The 21,717-nt window shown below is 42.0% G+C and overlaps 1 protein-coding gene across 6 annotated transcripts in view; it reads right to left on the bottom strand.

Moving 5' to 3' along the window:
* The window catches only part of LOC149241084 (branched-chain-amino-acid aminotransferase 5, chloroplastic-like), a 172,119-nt gene that overhangs the window by 119,174 nt on the left and 31,228 nt on the right, over positions 1-21,717 (bottom strand). The gene's annotated exons all lie outside the window — the stretch shown is intronic.

Below are 21,717 nucleotides of genomic sequence, written 5' to 3'. Positions count from 1 at the left end.
ACTTTTTTTGATCTATTCCTACCTACTTGTTATTTTTCTTTAACAAGTTATTTACAAAGTAAATACTGAAAATAAACACTAGTGCAAGCTCAACATATTACAGATCAACAACTAAAAGAAACAAGAACAAACACACCACATGACACCATTATTTTTGGACCAATGTCCCCGGAAAAACCCAATGCGGGAAAACCGGTGTGTTGAAGTTTCTAAGTTTACTCAGTTAGAAACCCTCCATGCACTTTCTCTGATTTATTCCTACCTACTTGTTATTTTTCCTTAACAAGTTATTTACAATGTAAATACTGAAAATAAACACTAGTGCATGTTCAACATATTACAGATCAGCAACTAAAAGAAACAAGAAAACACGCCATATGACACCATTATTTTTGGACTAATGTCCCCGGAAAAACCCAATGCGGGAAAATCGGTGCAGTGATCTGAGGGTTTTCTTATTAAGCAATATCAGAGTACAATCTGGGTGCCAAAACTGGCCTACCCAACAGAGAATTTCCTTAGCAGTAATACCTCTCGGTTTTTGACAAATCTACTGGCTGAAACCCCGGATAATATTTCTGGTAGCTACTCAGCACCAATCTGCCCCAGATGGCAGAAACCCCAGCATCTGCCCAATCTGGACTGCGTCAACCACTCCTAGCCCAACGTTGGCAGTGCGTCAACCTATCTTGGTCTGCATCAGCCCAAGGAGGCCATGCGTCAGCTACGCTGGCCCCTCTGGTGCTCTGCGCAGCACTTAGCTGCCTCTACATGGCCCTGAGTGAGCACTGGTTGCTCCTGCGTCTCTCTCTCTGGCTGCTCTGCTGCTATCCCGACACGATCTCTGCCTCTCTATCTCTCTGTACTCAATGCCCCTCAGCTGCTCTCCCAATCATTGATTCTATCTCTCTTAGCAAACCCCGCTCTAGAGAATAGAATGACTAATCACTCTGGTGTGTTCTCCAAGTGACCCTCAAGCCTCCTCTTATACTTTTCCTGTTGACATTTCAACGTCTAAGATTAAGTCCCTAATCAACAACTAAGATTAGATCTGGCTTGATCCATGTCTTTTGGACCACTCTAACACAGATTCATATTAATACACCTTAATATTTTATTTTCCCTAAGTTTAGACTTAGGGACTCCATTAAAAATATTAATTATTTTAATATTTCCTGATCTGTTTAGAATCTGTCCAAACCCTTTCTAGGTATTGGAGATCTCATGTGCCCCAACCTCTCCACCAAATTCCGTGGCTATAGCACATCCGATGCTACCCAAAATCAACACTCCCTCTTAGCGAGGACTGTGCTCTAGCAATACTCCTCACTCAGTATTACTTTGATCATACGACATTGGTATCTGTGCTGATGCTAGGCCTTCCTACCCAACATCCTCTGCACTAATGCATCCTGTACTGCTGCCCATGGTTCTGCCACTGCTACATCTGTACGACAACTCCCTCTGCATCCGTGCTGCTGCTGATCCTTCCTCCTAGCACTGCATCTACACTGCACCTCCTCTCATCATGTTGCATCGTGCAGCCCACTGCTGCACTGCAACTCAGTTACTGAGAAGTAAGTAATTGATCTCCCAACTGACCTCCCTATTGGGCTAGAAACACCTACTGATGTTGACGCTCCCTCTGTCGCTGACAAGTGCTCCCTCTCTTTGACCTCTGTGCTGCTGCAACAACTCCCTACATCTCGCACCATTGCACATCTCCATGTGCCTTCCTGCACTGGTGCAACATTCTTGTGCCTCTCGCACTGTTGTAGCCTGCTAGCTCTGTGTTGTCTCGGGACTCCTGCATTGTAGCTCTCTCTGCCGCTCCATCTGCATCCATCTCTACCCACTCAGCCAGTCCCGCTACTCCTTGTCGGGGCACCCGTAGGAAGGTCTAATCCAAGAGGATGGGTACCTCAAGGATCCTGCCCCTCATTGCTTGTAGTCCTCCTAACTACAGCTCGATGTCTCCCCACTTTCGCTCAAGTGGTGCGTGTGCACTCATGGCACAATCATCGTCTGTCAAAACTTCCTTCTTTGCCCATGCTAGCGCCGCCTTAGCCTCGGAAGACTCTCCTTTACTCTTCTTCCTTGGACACTGGGTCGCGTAATGACCCATCTCCCCACAGTGGAAGCACTTGATCTTGGAGAGATCTTTCTTCTTCCGCTTTTCCTGCTTTCCCTGAGATGCTAGGGCCACATCGTCCTCCTCCTGCTTGACTTTGATCCTCTTGCTGCTGCTACCTGTCTTTCACTGTCGTCTAATCTCTTCCTGGCGAAGAGCTGCTCACATATCGTCCCAAGGTGGAAGTGTCCCTCTGCCGAGTATACTCTAGACAAATACTTCCCAATCTTCTAAGACAGCATTCAGGGTTGTCCTCACCATCAACTCCTGATCCGGTGTCACTCCTATAGCAGTCAACTAGTCTCAGATCTCATTCAGTCCTCCGAGGAAAGTGTCAATCGATTGTCCCTTCTTCATTTTATACAACCTCATCTGTTTCTCAAGCAGCATTCTTCTCTGCACAGAAATATGCTGATACAACTTCTTGAGAGCCTCCCACATCTCAAATGTCGTTTCCTTCTTAGTTATATGTGGAACCACATGATCCTTGACCCCGTTAAGGATAATGCACTTGGCCCTCGCCATCGCCTCCTCGTACCTCTCATTATCATTGGGGTCGACTGAGACAGCTATTACCTTCAAGGCGAAGTTCTTGACACGATTCTTGTCAAGCACTGATAAGATTCTGGCCTTCTAGACTGCGAAGTTCGATGCTCCGTCCAGTCTATCTTCCCCCTGGAAGTTCTCTGTTCGTCTCCTCTGAGTCTCTACTTCCCGTCTGAAAGTTCTCTTCTGGACTCCCTCTCAATCCTGATTTCCCTCCTCGAAATCCTTCTGCCGCTTGTCGAGATGACCCCTACTCTGATCGTCTTATGCAACTGCACTGCTAATCTAGGTTCCTCGGCTAGAAACCCTTGGTAACAACTCCTTTGGCCCTGCTCTATCAGGTACTTTTATGACTATAGTACCTCACCAGCTCTACTCTGCAATATTCCTGCAGCCTTTTAGACCCCAGCAACTGCCTCTCTGTGAACTGCGTCAGCCCCTCTCTGCCTCACGCTGGCTCTACGTCACCCCAGATGGATCTGCGTCAGCCCTCTGGCCCTCTACGTCAGCAACGCTAGCCTTTCTGGGACTCTACGTAGCTCCTGGCTTCCTCTACGTGGCCCTGGCTGGCTTTGCGTCACACTTCTTAGCTTCTGTGCTGCTAGAAACAACTTCTGTCACCTCGAGACCACTGTTTTCTGCTGCTACTGCTCCACTTGGCTGACTCTTAGTCCTCCTGTGATCTGCAATCACGCTTGGATACCATGTTGAATTTTCTAAGTTTACTCAGTTAAAAACCCTCCATGCACTTTATTTGATTTATTCCTACCTACTTGTTATTTTTCCTTAACAAGTTATTTACAATGTAAATACTGAAAATAAACACTAGTGCACGCTCAACATATTACAGATCAAAAACTAAAAGAAACAAGAACAAACACACCATATGACACCATTAGTTTTGGACTAATGTCCCCGGAAAAACCCAATGCGGGAAAACTGGTGCAGCGATCTGAGGGTTTTCTTATTAAGCATTATCAGAGTACAATCTGGGTGCCGAAACTGGCCTACCCAACAGAGAATTTGCTTAGCAGTAATACCTCTCGTTTCCTGACAAATCTACTGGCTGAAACCCCGGATAATCTTTTCGGTAGCTAATCAGCACCAATCTACCCCAGAAATCCTAGCATCTGCCCAATCTAGACTACGTCAACCTCTCCTAGCCCAGCGTTGGCACTGTGTCAGCCCCAGGAGGCCCTGCGTCAACTCTCTGAGCCTCGCGTCAGCTACGCTGGCCCCTCTAGTGCTCTGTGCAACACTTAGCTGCCTCTGTGTGGCCCTGAGTGACCATTGGCTGCTCCCGCGTCTCTCTCTTTGGCTGCTCTGTTGCTATCCCAACACTATCTCTACCTCTCTGTATCTCTGTACTCAATGCCCCTCAGCTGCTCTCCCGATCACTGATTCTATCTCTCTTAGCAAACCCCGCTCTAGAGAATAGAATCACTGATCACTCTGGTGTGTTCTCCAAGTGACCCTCAAGCCTCCTCTTATACTTTTCATGTTGACATCTCAACGGCTGAGATTAAGTCCCTAATCAACGACTAAGATTAGATCTGGCTTGATCCATGTCTTTTGGACCACTCTAACACAAATTCATATTAATACACATTAATATTTTATTTTCCCTAAGTTTAGACTTAGAGACTCCATTAAAAATATTAATTATTTTAATATCTCTTGATCTGTTTAGAATCTGCCCAAATCCTTTCTGGGTATTGAAGATCTCATGTGCCCTAACCTCTCCACCAAATTTCGTGGCTAGAGCGCATCTGATGCTACCCCAAATCAACACGGTGCAACGATCTGAGGGTTTTCTTATTAAGCAATATCAGAGTATAATCTGGGTGCCGAAACTGGCCTACCTAATAGAGAATTTCCTTAGCAGCTATACCTCACAGTTTGAGAGAAATCTCTTGGCTAAAACCCCGGGAAACCCTTCCAGCAGCTCCTCAGCACAAAACTGCTCCTACAACCCTAGCGTCTGCCCAATCTGGACTGCGTCAGCTTCTCTCTGTCTCACGCTGGCCCTGTGTCAGCTCCTCTCTGTCTCATGCTGGCCCTGCGTCAGCCCCAGAAAGCCCTGCGTCAGCTCTGGGAGCCTCTGCGTCAGCTACGCTGGCCCCTCTGGTGCTCTGCGCAGCACTTGGCTGCCTGTGCGTGGCCCTGCGTGAGCCCTTTCTGGCTCTGCGTCACCCTCCTTGACTGCCTCTGCGTGGCCCTGCGTGAGCCCTTTTTGGCTCTGCGTCACCCTCCTTGGCTGTTGCGCTGCTCTCCCGACACAACCTTTTCCTTCTCTGTTCCTCTGTACTCAATGCCCCCCTCAGCTGCTCTCCCGATCACTAATTCTATCTCTCTTAGCAAACTCCGCTCTAAAGAATAGAATGACTGATCATCTGGTGTGTTCTCTAAGTAACCCTCAAGCTTCCTCTTATAATTTTCCTATTGACATCTCAACGGCCGAGATTAAGTCCCTAATCAATGGCTAAGATTAGCTCTGGCTTGATCCATGTCTTTTGGACCACTCTAACACAAATTCATATTAATACACATTAATATTTTATTTTCCCTAAGTTTAGACTTAGGGACAACATTAAAAATATTAATTATTTTAATATCTCTTAATCTGTTTAGAATCTGCCCAAACCCTTTCTGGGGTATTGGAGATCTCATGTGCCCCAACCTCTCCACCAAATTTCGTGGCTATATAACACATCTGATGCTACTCCAAATCAACAAAGCGCCAAAAAATTCATTTGCGGGCTTGAAACCCAAAGTTGGGGTTTTGTACCCATCGATGTTTGGGCCAAAACCATGAGGCATTATCTGCATGTGATGGATGGCGAAGATAGAGGAAGTTGAGGAGAATCCAACGCAATAAGAATCGTCGAAATTCGAGTTGTAGAAGATGAGTTATGAATTTTTGAAGTTGACAATGAGTTTTTGGGCATTCAAGTCATGTAGGCCTGAAGTGGAAATGTCCAAAAGACATGTCATGTAGGCAATTCGGTGGATCCCTTCTTATGTGTATAAATAGAAGGTGAGGAAGGTTCATTTGAAGACATCCAAGTGTGCAACACAAGGGCAGTGAAGTAGTGAGATAAAAGCTTGCATTAAGGGAGAAAGACATCTTTGTGGTGGCCGCAAGCTAGTGGCATCTTCAGTGAAGGAAAGGAGGTTATTGGAGCACCCTTGTGACTGTTTGAAGGTGCAAACAAATCTGCAGGAAGGCTGCATTGGAGAGGGAGAATTTCGGGCTATTGGGGGTATGTTTAAGTGTGATTCCTCCCTGTTTTTGATAGGCTGCAGGATCTGCGGTAATCACAGAGGTAACACAAGATTGTTGGGCTAGTTGGAGGGGGCCATAAGGTCTATTCCTACAGTAGAAATCATGGAACAAGCAACGTGGGAAGGCATCAAAGAAAGGAAGGTAAGTTGCAATAATTTGGAGCACTGTTGGAGGAGTTAGAGATGGCTGAAGTGGACTGTGCATGCCCTAACCAGACCTACAACAGTTACACCAGCCCATGAAGTGAAGGTATGTCTTTTCTCTGTGATTGCTAGGTGTTGGATCCTTGTCTTTGGATCAGTTTGGATGAGAGTTTTGTTGCAGCCTATGGAAGCTAATTAGAGGGCTTGACTTGGTGGTTAGAAGCCCCTCTTAGGAGCAGATTTCACAGTGGAGTATTGGGCATCATTGGACTAGTGGAGGGTAGTGTGTTGGTAGCCTAAAGTAGCCCTTGGCAAGCAGTCATAAAGAGAGCTTGACAACTGAAGGTTGGGTGAAGATTGAAGCCTAATGTGCAGTACATTGATGGGCTAGTGGACTGCTAGATTGGCAGATTGGAGCTTAGGTATTCACTAGCCTAGAAGAGCAGATTGGATTAGCTCGTGTTCATTGAAGCAAAAACGACTTGCAACAGTGATAGGTGGCAGCCCTCTTGGAGTCTTTATGTGTTATCCTTTGATGGACTAAGGGGCAGCTAGAGAGTAGAACGAAAGCGAAGGACCGGTAGGACAAGATACGACATAGAGGCTGTGATTGTGCACTAGAGTAGCGAGATTGTCATTGTATCTTGTATTCTTGTACTTGTAGATAATTAAGAGCCATTATCCCTTGTACGGGAGCCCTAGACAATTGTATTATATGTTGATTAATATAACGAAGTTGGGTTGAGAAATTTGTAAAAAGTTGTCTATACTTGTGCATGTGTGATTTACTGCTATTTATATTCTGCTGTGCAAAGTAGCTTTGTTGAGATTCTTGGTTTGGTAGCGTCAGAGATTTTAAGATTCTATCCTAGACCCAAGGTCGTGGAAATTCAACAACTACTGCTCTCAATGGTTTGCCTTCCTCTTGGAGTCCTTTTGTATCTGGAATCAATGCTAGAGAGACTCCTCCTACCTTTCAAAAATTGTGGACAACCTGCACTCAAGAGTAATCTAGCCTCTTGAACAGAGGTGTGATTCCAAATGAAGATTTACAAGCTTTCGTTGCTCACTCAAAAGGCCAGAAGGGAAAGAATAATTTTGGGAAGTTTCAAAGGAATAAAAATCGAAAGCTTGCCCCAAATCAAAATCAAAATAGAACTTCTCCTCAAGAAAGAAGACCTCCTCCCTCTAGAAAGATTAACTTATCAAAAATTGAATGTTATCGTTTTCATGAATTTGGTCATTTTCAAAGGGATTTTCCTCAAGGAAAGAAGAGAAAGGGAAGGCATCATGCTTCAACAGTTGAAGTTGGAGAACCTTCATCCAAAAGGAAGCCAAAAGATCACAATTCTAGTGATGAAGAATATTCTTTTATTTTTGCTCTTTGTCAGGCCAGGAGTAACTCCAGTTTGGCAGAAAACTGATTCGATTTATTTCATTAGGTAGCTATTGTTATATACAAAGGATGTGACTGTTCAGTTCATCTTCTAATGACTGTTCACATTCCAAATTCACCCAATCGCAGAGGATTAGGTGTCAACATTCCCCCCCTTAATCTGAAGGGATGTTGGTGAGTCCAAGCATCGTTCTAAATCTCTCAAGCTTTTCTCTTCCAAGCACTTTGGTGAAGATGTCTGCAATTTGCTCATTTGTGGAACAATGACGGAGATGGATTGTTTTGGCCTCAACATGATGTCGGATCAGATGATATTTAGTATTGATGTGCTTTGTACGATCATGGAACTTTGGGTTCTTGGCCAACTTTATTGCAGAGGTGTTGTCAATCATGAGTGGAGTTGATTGTACTTGTTTTACCTGCAAATCTTCAAGAATTTTCCTGAGCCACACAATTTCTTTCGTTGCTTCAGCTGCTGCCACGTATTCTGCTTCTGTTGTGGAATCCGCTGGAACTGATTGTTTGCGTGATCTCCAAGAGACAACTCCTGATCCAAGACTCATAGCATATCCTGAAGTAGATACTCCAGTTTCTTTGTCTCCATCGAAGTCTGAATCAGAGTATCCAATCAAGCTGAAGTCGTCCACCTGTGTATACTTGATTCCAAGGTCTTGAGTTCCCTTCAAGTACCTTAGAACTCTTTTTGCAGCAGACCAATGTCCCTCACAAGGCTTTTGCATAAACCTGGAGAGGATTCCAACAGCAAATGAAATGTCTAGTCTGGTAGTAGTGAGGTAGATGAGACTTCCTACAAGCTGTCTATACTTTGTTGCATCCTCAAATTCCTTTCCTTCAATAGATGTGAGCTTTAAGTTTTGTTCCATTGGAATAGAAAGAGGATTGCACTCTGTCGTGCCAAATCTGTTTAACAAATCTCCAATGTATTTCTTTTGAGAAAGAAAAATGGATTTTGGATGTTGGGTTACTTCAATGCCAAGATAGTAATGAACATAGCCCAAATCAGTCATTTCAAAACTTTTCCCCAATTCCTTCTTTATGGATGCAATGTAGCTTTCATTGTTCCCTGTCATTAAAAGATCATCTACATATACCACAAGATATACAACTGTTTTGCCAACTTTCTTGACAAATAAAGTTGCATCATCAAGATCAAAATGATTGAAGTTGAGTTTCAGAAGATGCTCAGTTAGTTTTTCATACCAGGCTCGCGGTGCTTGTTTGAGGCCATACAAGGACTTCACAAGTTTGCATACTTTATGTTCATGTCCTTTCACAGCAAATCCTTCAGGCTGGGACATAAAAACATTCTCTTTTAGATCTCCATTCAAGAAGGCAGTTTTTACATCCAATTGATGGACTTTCCAACAGTTCTGAGCTGCTAGTGCAAAGAGTGTCCGAATGGTGGCCCATTTTGTTGTGGGGGCAAAAGTTTCCTCATAATTGACCCCTTCCTTCTGTGCAAAACCTTTTGCCACAAGCCTAGCTTTGTGCTTGTCAAGTGAGCCATCAGCTTTGTACTTGTTCTTGTAGACCCACTTGCAGCCAATTGGTTTGGTTCCAAATGGAGGATCAACCAGCTTCCAAGTGCCGTTCTTTATGAGGGCATCATACTCCTTTTGCATTGCTTCTTTCCATTCATCATGAGAAGCAGCTTCTTTGAGGAAGTTGGTTCAAAATCTGTAGACAAATTCAATTCACAATCATAAGAAACATCCATATCAACAGGTGAATTAGAGTCATCTACATCACCTCCATTTTGTTGGTTTGAGTTTCTGGTTCCTGTTTTTCCAATTTCATCAGGATGAACACTTTCAAGTGTCTTTGTCAGCCACTTTGTGGGACCTTTCTGAGATGGTCCAGGCTGCTCTGTTGATTGAGTTGGGACTGAATCAAGATTGAGTCTCCCAATTCTATCAATTACATCACTTAAAGCATCATCCGTTTTTGGAGTTTCATGCAGGGGAGATTGTTCTTCAGAAGAAGATTCCACATGTTGATCTAGTATAGGAATCCCCCCTTCAAGATGTGGAATCTGATTATCAAATTCTTGAAATGATTTCGTTTTTGCGAATCTATCCAAGCGATCAAGTTGCCGCTCAACAACATTGTCAGATTTGGATGATTCAAGAAAAATTACATCTCTAGATACAACAAACTTTTTATTTGCTTCATCATAGAGGCGGTATGCTTTGGAGGTGTTTGAATACCCCAGGAAGATACACTTACGACTTCTAGCACCAAGTTTGTTTCTATGTACCTTTGGTATCAAAGCATAACAGGTGGAACCAAAGATCCTGAGATGTTTTACCGAAGGAACATGTCCATACCACAATTCATAAGGAGTCTTGTTTCTTATAGCATTAGATGGACATCTATTCTTTATATATGCAGCACATAGAACAACATCAGCCCAAAACATTATCTTTACATTTTTTAAGAAAAACATGGATCGTACCATATTCAAGATTATTCTATTCATTCTTTCAGCTACACCATTCTGTTGGGGATTATAAGGCCAGTTGTTTGATGTTTGATCCCATGTTGGCGAAGATAGTTTTCAAATTCATTTGATGTATATTCTTTTCCATTATCAATGCGAATAGACCCAATATGAGATTGTGCATCATTTTCAATCCATTTATGAAAATTCTTGAATGTTTGAAAGGCATCAGATTTGTTCTTCAATAAATAAACCCAACACATTCTGGTGTAATCATCAATAAATGTCATGATATATTTATTTCCATTTGCAGAAGGAACAGGCATTGGACCACATAAATCTGAATGAATGAGTTCAAGCTTCCTATGTGCTCTTGAATGTGAATCATGAAAAGACTGTTTGCTATGCTTTCCTAGAATGCAAGCATCACATTGCTTATGTTTCCTAGGAATTGTAGCCAAACCAGCAACACCATTTTTCTTCAATAAGCGGAGACTGTCATAGTTTAAATGTCCAAATCTAGCATGCCATAATAAACTTGATGGAAGTGTACCTTCTTCATGATGAGAAATATACGAGAAATGTTGTGCATGAGCAGAGGTTCCTTGCAGTTTGAGAAGTCTTTCTTCTTCTATTCCCCTCATGACAAGTGAGTGGTCAGAAGCTTTTCTTACCTCAAGCTTGCCATCAAACATATGAATGGAGTGACCTTGCTGGTGGATGTGGACCAAGGACAGGAAGTTTCTCTTGAGCTGTGGGAGATATAGAACATGATCCAGAAGAAAGTCTGGAAGACCAGGCAGTTTAAGCCTGATTGTGCCAAGCTCTGATGGCTTGATTTTTGACTGATCTGCAAAGTATACTGCTCCATCAACATTGTCAGTGAAATCTTCAAAAAAATCTTTTCTATGAGTCATGTGACAGGTTGCTCCTGAATCAAGCAACCAATCATTTTTCCAGGAAGCAAGTGAAGCATTAAACAAATCTTCATTTACTCCAATGTTACATTGTGCCTCAATATAGTGAGCGGATTCAGGTGCTTTACCTTTGTCTGTATCATCAGTTTTACCTTTCTGCTGGTTTCTTTTCTGCTCAATTTTGTCCCATGGTAGCTTGCATGTAGAAGCATCATGTAATCCATTTCTTTTGCAGCGAATGCAGTGTAAGTCTGCCTTTTCTCCTTGAGAATGTCTGCCCCCCTGCCTCTGAAGTATCTTCCTCTCCCTCTTCGTCCACCTCTTCCTCTTGTAGAATCTTGAGCAGGATGCTTTTCTTTATGAGCAAGGCACACAGTCTCTTCATAAGATTCAGGGGTTGTCTTCTTTCCAAAGGCTTTCTCTCTTTCAGCAAAATTTTTCACAAGAGAGTCAAAGGTTATATCTTTAAGATTTCCATTTGCTTGTAAAGATTCAAGATAATTGGAGTAAGTAGGATAGAGTGCCTTGAGAAAAGCAATAAGAGGGATATCCAACTCAACCTTAGTGGATTTGATATCATGCATTATAGATTTTACTTCAGATGCAAGAGCAAGAGGATCATTATTTTTCAGTTCAAGAGTGAAGAGTTTAATCATGAGCTGAACAACTTCATGTGCAGAATGTGAGTCATAGAGTTCTTTCAGCTTTTGTAAAGCTTCAAAGGCAGTTGAATATGATGAAATATGGCGACTCATCTCTTCATTTACAGATGTTGCGATTAATGCATAGGCTTTGTTGTTCTTGTTTTCCCAAATGACGAGCTCTTTGTCTGATGTAGGCTGTACTGGGTCATTGTCTCCTTCTCCGACACACTCCTTTCCACAACTCATTGAAGATGAGGGTGTGTTTTATCATCCGGGACCATTCAGGATAGTTCTCCTTGCCAGTGAGAACTATTCCTACCATAGAGATGATTGAATGCATTCTGTAAAAAAAAAACTTCTGCTGATAAAAAAAAAACTTCTGTTGATATACAGTGAAATTGTACTCGAAATTTTCTGTGGGAAACAATTTTGGTTGTTTAATTCATATCACAGTCAATAATCAATCATTCACCGCGAGCTCTACAAAGTTGGAGCAGCAACGGCATCAACCGCGAGCTCTACAAAGTTGGAGCAGCAACGACATCACAATTTCAAACTCTGATGGCAGACATCTCATGTAATCTGAGAATGTTTTAAATAAAACATTAAACATCTATATTCTAGAGTTGTTGCTTACAATTTGCGGCAACATAATAGTAGAACTAATGAAATCCGCAAAGCTCACTAAAAAGACTAAAAAATCACCATAAATCCCTTTGATTCTTTAAACCTTGAAGCCACGACTGTTTCTCTTACCACAAGCCATCTCAGAGATCTACTAGTATTTACTCGATGTCTGAAATGAACGTATCTAGTCAGCCCATACAAATCCACCAAATTGCTTTTCAAGATTGCAGCATTACCACATCACTAGTTGAGTAGTTATGAATAGAAGAAAAAGAGAGCCACCGCATCAACGTAGACAGATATGAATAGAAGATTATTACCGTATCACTGAATAGATATAAGAGTGTCACGACATCACTGGATAGTGCGAAAAAATACAACCACAGGTTTGTGACAGCGTTTTAAAATAATGGGACAGCGTATTGTTTTAAACAATAATGGGACAACGCAAAATACAATCACAGGTTTGTGACAGCGTTTTAAAATAATGGGACAGCGTATTGTTTTAAACAATAATGGGACAGCGCAAAATACAATCACAGGTTTGCAACAAATCGTTGGGACAACGTTTTAAAAATAATGGGACAGTGTTAACAAAACAAACTGATCAACCTCTTCCCACCATTGAAATTCCGATTCAAACTTGTTCCGAACAACATTATAAAAAGAGTCGGATAAAATAAGACACGGGCACCTGCTAGACCTCGAGCAATGGCAAAAGTCCGAGTTAGAAATCGAGTCTGCTCTGATGTCAGTCCTCGAACTGGGAAAAATTTTGTAATTTACAAGTGAGCCATGGCAAAAGGAAAAGAGCCTGCAGAATAAAATGACTGAGTTTTAGAACAATGCTGTTGATCGATGGGGTAGGATTGAGGTGACTGAGCCAGCGGAATTCTCTGTGAAGAAGGAGAATAATCTCTGTCAAACGCTCAGTAAACAGTGGACAGATACTATGGCAGAGGCGCGTTATGTAAGGACTGAGGCAGCGCTGGTGCGCCAGAGAATGTTTTGGACAGATGGGTTATGGCAGAGGCAGATGCGTGGACAGAGGGAATATGGCAGAGGCAGAGCAGCGCTTATCAGGCCAGGACAGAGGAGTTGCAGGAGCATAATAGCTAAAACAAGGAGCTGGCTCTGATACCATGTCAGGCCAGCAGTAACTCCAGTTTGGCAGAAAACTGATTCGATTTATTTCATTAGGTAGCTATTGTTATATACAAAGGATGTGATTGCTCAGTTCATCTTCTGATGACTGTTCACATTCCAAATTCAGCCAATCGCAGAGGATTAGGTGTCAACACTCTTACTGGTTCCCTTGCAGGACATGATGAAGTTTGGTTGATTGACAATGGTGCCTCTAGTCACATGACTGGCAATCATGACAATCTTACAGGATTGTTGGTAAAGAAGATACCTCGAAAGGTGGAACTAGGAGACAATGGAAAATATGAAATCAAAGGCATTGGATCATCCTCATTTCAATGGAATCAGGTACAAATGTTTGTATTAACAATATTCTTTATGTTCTTGGCTTAAAGAAAAATATATTGTCTATTTCATCTTTTGAAGATAAGGGCTATAGAGTTGCATTCATGGATGGGCAAGTTCTTGTTTGGAAGAAAGACTCTTCATTCGAATCTACAAAAGTAATTGGTGTACGAATGAATAGGAGGCCTATATTATCTCCTCAGAAGATATGTTCAAGCTCTCTTGCACAATACAATTGATCTATGTGAGCTTTGGCATCGAAGTTATGCCCATGTCCACAATAAAGCTCTATCTAGAATGAAGGATTGTAAGAATGGTGTCCCTGAAATCAAAATTGAACATGATGGAATTTGTAAATGTTGTGCCCTTGGAAAGAGTGTAAGAGGAAGATTCTCTAACAATAATAGCAGATCTAAAGAAATCCTTGACGTTTGTGGATCCATGTCTGTCAAATCTTTGGGAGGCCATCTATATTATGTTACATTCATTGATGATTATTCTTGAAAAACATGGATCTACTTTTTGAAATCCAAGGATGAAGTATATGACAAATTTCGTGAATTCAAGGCTCAAATTGAAAATGCTACAAGAAAGAAAATCAAGACATTAAGATATGATAATGGAGGAGAGTGTATTTCTAATGAACTCATTGCTCTATGCAAAGATGTTGGGATTAAGAGGGAGCTTATTGTTCCTCACAATCCTGAACAAAATGGGGTCGCTGAGAGGAAGAATAGAACAATTATGGAAGCTACCAGAGCCATGATCCATGATCAAGATTTACCAAGTTTTCTTTGGGGAGAAGCTACAAGGATTGTTGTCTATGTTCAAAATCATTGTCCTCATCGAATCTTGGATTATAAAACTCCTAAATAAGTCTTTTCAAGTGATAAACCAAATGTTGAACACTTAAGAATCTTTGGTTGTCTTGTATTTGTTCATGTACCCAAAGAGAAAAGGACGAAATTAGAATCATATGGGAAAAAGGGAATCTTTGTTGGATATAGTGAAACCTCTAAAGGTTCCAAGTATATATTCTTGGACATTGCTCAATTGAAACCTTCAAGGATGTTATCTTTGATGAAGATGTTGCCTTCTGGAAATCTAAGGAATCTCACTTGGAGATTGATGATGAAGTCTAGAAAGCTCCTAAGAATTCTTAACCAAAGGGACCTATCTCTATGGAAGAAGATGCTCAAGAAGAAGAATGTCGTGACGCTGATGATCCTCCAGAAGTCAATGTGCCCAAAATAAAAAAGAGACCCGCCTGGCTAAAGAAAACACTAAAGGATGTTGAAGGACATACTACACCTAGTGGGACATTTAGAGAAAGCAAAAGACCAAGGAAATATTCAGATTATACATCCTTGATGACCAACCTCATTGAAGCCGAGCCATCCTCTTATGAAGAAGTTGTTGATCATCAAGTTTGGACAGATGTCATGATAGAAGAATATCGATTCATACTAAAGAATGATGTTTGGGACATTGTACCTAAACCTGAAGGTAAGACTATTGTAACTTCAAAATGGATCTACAAAATTAAACATGCAGCTGATGGAAGCGTGGAAAAGTACAAAGCAAGATTTGTGGCTCATGGATTCTCCCAGAAAGAGGGAGAAGATTATGATGACACTTTTGCTCCAATTTCCAGGTATGCATCTATTAGATCAATCATTGCACTAGTTTCAATTACTGGTTGGAAATTGCATCAATTAGATGTCAAAACTACCTTTTTGAATGGGGTCATTGAAGAAAAAATATATGTTGAACAACCTCAAGGGTTTGAAATCCATAATAGAGAGACCCATGTATGTAAATTAAATAAAGCGTTGTATGGATTAAAACAAGCCCATCATGCATGGTACTCTCGCATTGATAGTTACTTGATGAGTCTTGGTTTTACCTATGAAAATTCCTACACTAGAAGGAACCCCTACTGCAACAAATTTAAATCTACTTCACCTACTTGATTTTTAATATACATTAACCAAGTTATTCTTCTGAATACTGAAGCAAATTACTTCTGCAGCCTACACTAATTAAATATTTGATCTCATGAAACAGAAAACAGAGCAAAGAACAAGATACATAGGACACACTTATTTTTGGACACAATAGTCCCTAGAAAAACCCAATGCGGGAAAAACGGTGCAGCAACTCTGAGGGTTTATTATTATGTAGGAGAAATATCTGAATAGAAATCTAGGATGTTCATCTAGCAATCCTTTACAGAGAAAATATTGGCGAAAAATCTGAGTGAATTTTACCTCACTTCACCCAACAAATTTTGGTTGATCTGAGACAACATTGGCTAACCCCGGCTATTTCTGAGTTGGCTCTGTGTCACCTTCTCTGCCCTCTGCGTCAGCTCTCCCAGTTGTTCTGGCAGTTTCGGCAGTTCTGGATTATGCGTGACACGCAACTTTTCTGCGTTAGCTCTCCTGGCTACTGTGTTGCCTCTGCGTCATCTCTCTCCGTTGTTTCGACAGTTCTGGATTCTACGTGACAGGAAACTTTTCTGCGTCACCTCTCCCGGCTACTCCGCTGCCTCTCCGCAAGCCGCCTCTCTGCCAGTATTCTCTGGAAAGTCCTTCCTGCATGCTGCTTTGTTTCTGAAGCACCTCCTTTATGCACTGTTGTTGCCACCAACATTGTGTTGTTGCTGCTACTGTATTGTTGCCCATGACACTGCCACTGCCACTGCCATTGCTGCATTTGTACTACAACTCCCTCTCAAACGTTGCATCTGCTATGCTGTTAGCACTGCCACTGCTAACACTGCATCCGTACTGCAACTCAGTTGCTGAGAGAAGCAACTGAAAAACATCCAAAATTAGTTGAACTTAACTGTGTTCAACATAATACAATGATTGTTGGAATTTGACTATTGTTGATTTTGACCCTCTAATTCTTTTGCGTCGTTGCTGACTCCTGCACTATGCCAATTACACTGCTCCCAACCTTTGCGTTGATCAATCTCTGGTCCCCAGCTACTGCATCTGTCCTCCAAACACTCCACTGCATCATCTGACACTAAGTCCATCTTGCTACCACTGAATCTTGGGCTCCCGTAGCAAGGAATTGATGCAAGAGGTGGACTCCTCAAGGATCCTGCCCACATGTAGTCCTCCCCACTACATCTCAATATAGCCCCATCTCCCTCCTGGAGATGCGTGGGCACTCATGACAAACTCATCCTCGTCAATCTTTGCTGAAGCAGCCTTAGGATCATATTTCTCATCCTTGTCCTTTTTCTTCAAGGGACATTGGGATGCATAGTGGCCCATCTCGCCACAACTGAAACATTTCACCTTTGAAATGTCCTTCTTTCGCTTCGGCTTCTATTGTCCCTTCGATGCTAGAGTTGCGTTCTCCTCCTCCTTCATCTTTGTGCCACTCCCACTATTTCCACTTTAGTTGACCTTCACTAGGTCCCCCCTTAACTCCTCCTGTTGAAGAGCCGCCTACATCTCCTCCCATGAAGGTAGTTTCTCTCTGCCCAGTATGCTTTGGACGAAAACTTGCCATTCATCTAAGACTCCATTCAGGGCTATCCTCACCATCGTGGTTGGCTGAGGAGTGGAACCCACTGCAGCAAGCTAGTTTCTAGTGTCCTGAAGACGCTGAAGATAGGGGTTGATCCCTTCTCCTTTCTGCATCAAAGTCCACTGCAACTTCTGCTCCAGATACATCTTCCACTATTTGGAAGAGCCTTCATACAGAGAAGACAAGGCTTCCCACATCTCTCGGGCTATATCCTTGCCCTGCAAGTGTGAGACCACATGATCTCGAACTCCATCGAGAATGAGTCTCTTTGTCTTCCCCTACTCGGCCTTGTACTTCTTCCTTTAATCGTTGTCAGTAGGAACATCTACAACATTATTGACGTAGGCCTCGAGTTCATATTCCTCTAGAACAACTAAGATTATGGTCTTCCATATGACATAGTTGGATGCTCCTTCCAATCTGTCCTGATCTCTGAGCCCATGCGATGCTATCTCACCCAACTGTTGAACTGACTCCTCTAGTCACTACTTAGCGCTGCTCAACAAGTGAGAAATTCGAACTTTCTGGCAGAAAGTTCTCTTAGGAGAAAATTCCCCTTCTACGTGTCTTCGTTCTTTTCCAAGGGATTTCTGCCCCGGTAGAAATTGCGCTCTTCAAGCACTGAGTTGAGGCTCTGCGTCACTCCCTTTGCCTCTGCAAACTCACGAACTGGAAATCGTACCTCTTTGTCGTCTCACTCAAAGAGAGATTTCCTCGTATCTACTTTCCTGGCAAGGATTGCGCAATCCCTTCAAGGGAATGGAATTGCTGCCAAGTGCAGCTTTCGGCCTCACTGCTCAGTACTCGATCTGCTCTTGCTGTTTCAAAATCAATGCTCTGATACCATGTGAAAATTCCTACACTGAAGGAACCTCTACTGTAGCAAAATCTGAGTCTACTTCACCTACTTGATTTTTAAATTACATTCATCAAGTTATTCTTCTAAATACTGAAGCAAATTACTACTGCAGCCTACACTAATTAAATATTTGATCTCATGAAACATAAAACAGAGCAAAGAACAAGATACATAGGACACTTATTTTTGGACACAATAGTCCCCAGAAAAACCCAAAGCGGGAAAACCGATGCAGCAACTCTGAGGGTTTTATTACTATGCAAGAGAAACATTTGAATACAAATCTAGGATGCTCATCTAGCAATCCTTTATAGAGAAAATACTGGCAGAAAATCTGAGTGAATTTTACCTCACTTCACCCGGCAGAATTCCAGCTAATCTGGCACAAGACTGCCTAACCTCGGCTATTTCTGCATTGGCTCTGCATCAACCCTGCATCACCTTCTCTGCCCTCTACATCAACTCTCTCGGTTGTTCTGGCAGTTCTAACAGTTCCGGCAGTTTTGGTTGTTCTGACAGTTCTGGATTCTGCATGACAAGCAACTTTTCTGTGTTAGCTCTCCCAGCTACTGCGCCAACTCTCCTGGTTGTTCCGACAGTGCTGGATTCTGCGTGACAAGCAACTTTTCTGCATCATCTCTCCCAGTTACTGCGCTGCCTCTCTGCAAGCCCTCTTCGCCTCTCTGTCAGTATTCTCCGGAAAGTCCTTTTGTTGGAATTTGAGTGTTGTTGATGCCAACCTATATTTCAAGATTGTGGCAGGAGAACCCTTGATATCACTCTTATATGTAGATGACTTGTTTCTAACAAAGGATGAGACTCTAATTGGTCAATGTAAGAAAGAGTTAATTTCTATCTGGGATTGGAAATCTGGCAAAGGCCTGATGGAATATTTGTTGGACAAGGGAAATATAATATAAAGATCCTTCAGAGATTTGGCATGATGGACTATAAGTCCATGGATGTCCATGGATACTCCGATGATAACAAATTTGAAAAAGATTTGAGATGATGAATTTGATTTAGTTGACCCCTCAATGTATCGAAAGTTGATTGGCCCCTTAGACTTGACTAACATTAGGCCTAATATCTATTATGTTGTTAACACTTTGAGCCAATTTCTAGTTGAGCCTCGTCACATACATTGGATTGTTGCTAAGCACATTCTAAGATATCTCCATGGCACTATTGAATATGGTCTGATGTATGTCTCTAATGGAGAATGGGTTTTGCATGGTTTCACTGATGCTGATTGGGCAAGATGCTCCGAGGATAGGAAAAGCACATCTGGGTTTTGTTTCAGTTTGGGTTCTACAATGGTTTCGTGGTCAAGTAAGAAGCAAACATTTGTTGCTCTAAGTTCTGCTGAGGTTGAATATATTGTAGCCAATTCAACGTGTCAAGAAGCAGTTTGGTTTTGAAAGATGTTCTCAAGATAGTTTGGAAATTTTGCATGTGTTATTCATGGATAATGAATGAATGAATGTTCCTAGAGGTTATCTTGCATATTGCATCCTTGAAACTCCATTAATTATATCCTTGAAACTCCATTAATTATTTCCAACGAAGTGTAGATTTCTAGAGTATCCCTATAGCTACCTCCATTAGGGCTAGTGAAGCTGCCTCTAGGTCTCCTTGAAGAGCAAGGTTGACAAATCAAGATCATTTTGACTCCAATTCTCCCAATAGCTAGGCACTGGTCCTAAATCCTTAGTGATCACTCTCAACTCAACGAATTGTCTTTCTTTTCACCTTTTTCTCCCCTCTTTTTCTTTGTTCCTTTAAGGATAAGGAGGCCTCTCTAGGGCTTGGTGCAAAATCCATTAAAGAAGTGCATTTTGGATTTTGTTTCATTAAGACTCTTCCTTAGTGTCTCCTCTAGGCATCCACAAGTTTTGAACGAATTCTGACGGTGGAATTTCAATTAAATTGATGCCCTAGCTATCACACTGTGTGGGAAATGTTGCCACACAATCTAGCAAAGGTCCTAGGAGGGGTGCCTATGGGGCAACTACTAGACCAAATGAAAACAATGGGACAAAGACCCACTATCACCTCAGTCAATGTTCCCTGCTCTTTACAGGCTTTCACCGATGGGAGGAGTCCCTACATAAGGAAAATCACAAGAATGATAGGATTAATGGCAAGGTATGGTGTGATTTCCAAGGCCCATTCGAAGGAGACTCACATAATGGCTCGGTGCTTTTAAAGAAGCTTAATGGTTCTCCAAGAAAGGCTTATGAGGACACCTAGACCTACGAGGGAAGGTTATTCAATTGCCTGGACCTAAGGCTTTTTAAGGAGGCAAGATCTCTCTAAGGTTTTGCATGGTGATTACCATATAAGGGGTTGACAGTAATAGAGAGACCTAGGGAAAATCCAAGCAAGACCTAGGGCTTGTAAAGAGGATGATCCTCAATGTGATTTCTAGGTCAGGCAAGGATGAGAAAGGTCAATGAATGATTAACTTCCATCAAGTTTTTCAAGAGCAAATAACCTTTGGAATGCCACTAACCAAAGAAGTTTAAGGGCAGATTCGATGTCGAAACTAGGGCTTGAGATTTTTCCCAAACTAGCCACGAGAATTGCTTCAAATTTTGAGGGCAAGTAGAGAAAACCACAATGTAGCAGCCTACCAACTCACTCCACAAGGTGACCTTTCTAATGCAATTCGCACTAGGCCCTAGTTGGCCTTCTAGGGTTAGGGCAGAAATTCAAAAAACGTGGGAAAAAGAAGTTTGAGGTTGATCACCTAGGAATGAGACTAGTGCCTTATCAATTGGGAGAAATGGAGTCAAGATTTCCTTTGATGGGAGACCTTCACTCTATCAAGGCGACCTATACAACTCTTTGCTAGCCCTAAAGAAGTAGCAACTTGACTACAATAGGTTTTTATACTTCGCTTGGCAAGAAATGATGGAGAATTGAGGATGCAAGACAAAACAAGCCTCTAGGAACATTCATTCACATTATCTAATGAGTAATGCATGCAATACTTCAATAATCCAGTGTTTTCATGAATTCACATCAAATTAGGGCACAAACAAGATTATGACAAGATATTCCATACATTAGACATGTAACAACATAAATATATAGCATCAAATCACACTTACAAGATAATGTGAGTATATCCATCCATCACAATTGCAATTAGAAGCTCCAAGACAAGATAGCGAAAATTCCAAACATCAAAATGCATCAATAACATCCAATTTCGTCCATCAATTGCAGGTCTGAATTCTTTTACAAGAGAAAATCTCAATCCAAATGATGATGAGTTACAAATGAGGCTCTCCTTCAATTTATATGAGCCTCTCACAAGTTCAAATGGACCAATTAGCCTAATGAATCCCCTAAAAATGTTTTAATGTGCAAATAACAACTCTATTGGTGACAAGCCCACCAAATAGCTCAATAAGTGTGAAATAAGCCTTCCTAATGAGGTTGAAATGATAAAATAATGGTGCAAAGAGTTGTTGGAGGCCCATAATGAGTCCTCAATGTGCCATGATGAAGAAGAGGGCTCCCAAAATGATGATCAAGGGGGTGGCCCCTTGATTTCCAAGCAAAACGTCCTTGGTGCTCCCAAGTGGCTGTGCGACACAACCAATGGCCTCATGGGTCTCCAACTGGATCAAACACGTCGATGCTCCATCAATAAGGGATA

This window comes from Pinus tabuliformis, chromosome 8 (genome assembly GCF_031772625.1).
Source record: "Pinus tabuliformis cultivar Carrire ecotype Pingquan chromosome 8, CPIR1, whole genome shotgun sequence".
Lineage (NCBI taxonomy): Eukaryota > Viridiplantae > Streptophyta > Pinopsida > Pinales > Pinaceae > Pinus > Pinus tabuliformis.
The sequence above is the reverse complement of the archived record's forward strand: the minus strand, read 5'-3'. Positions and strand labels throughout refer to the sequence as shown.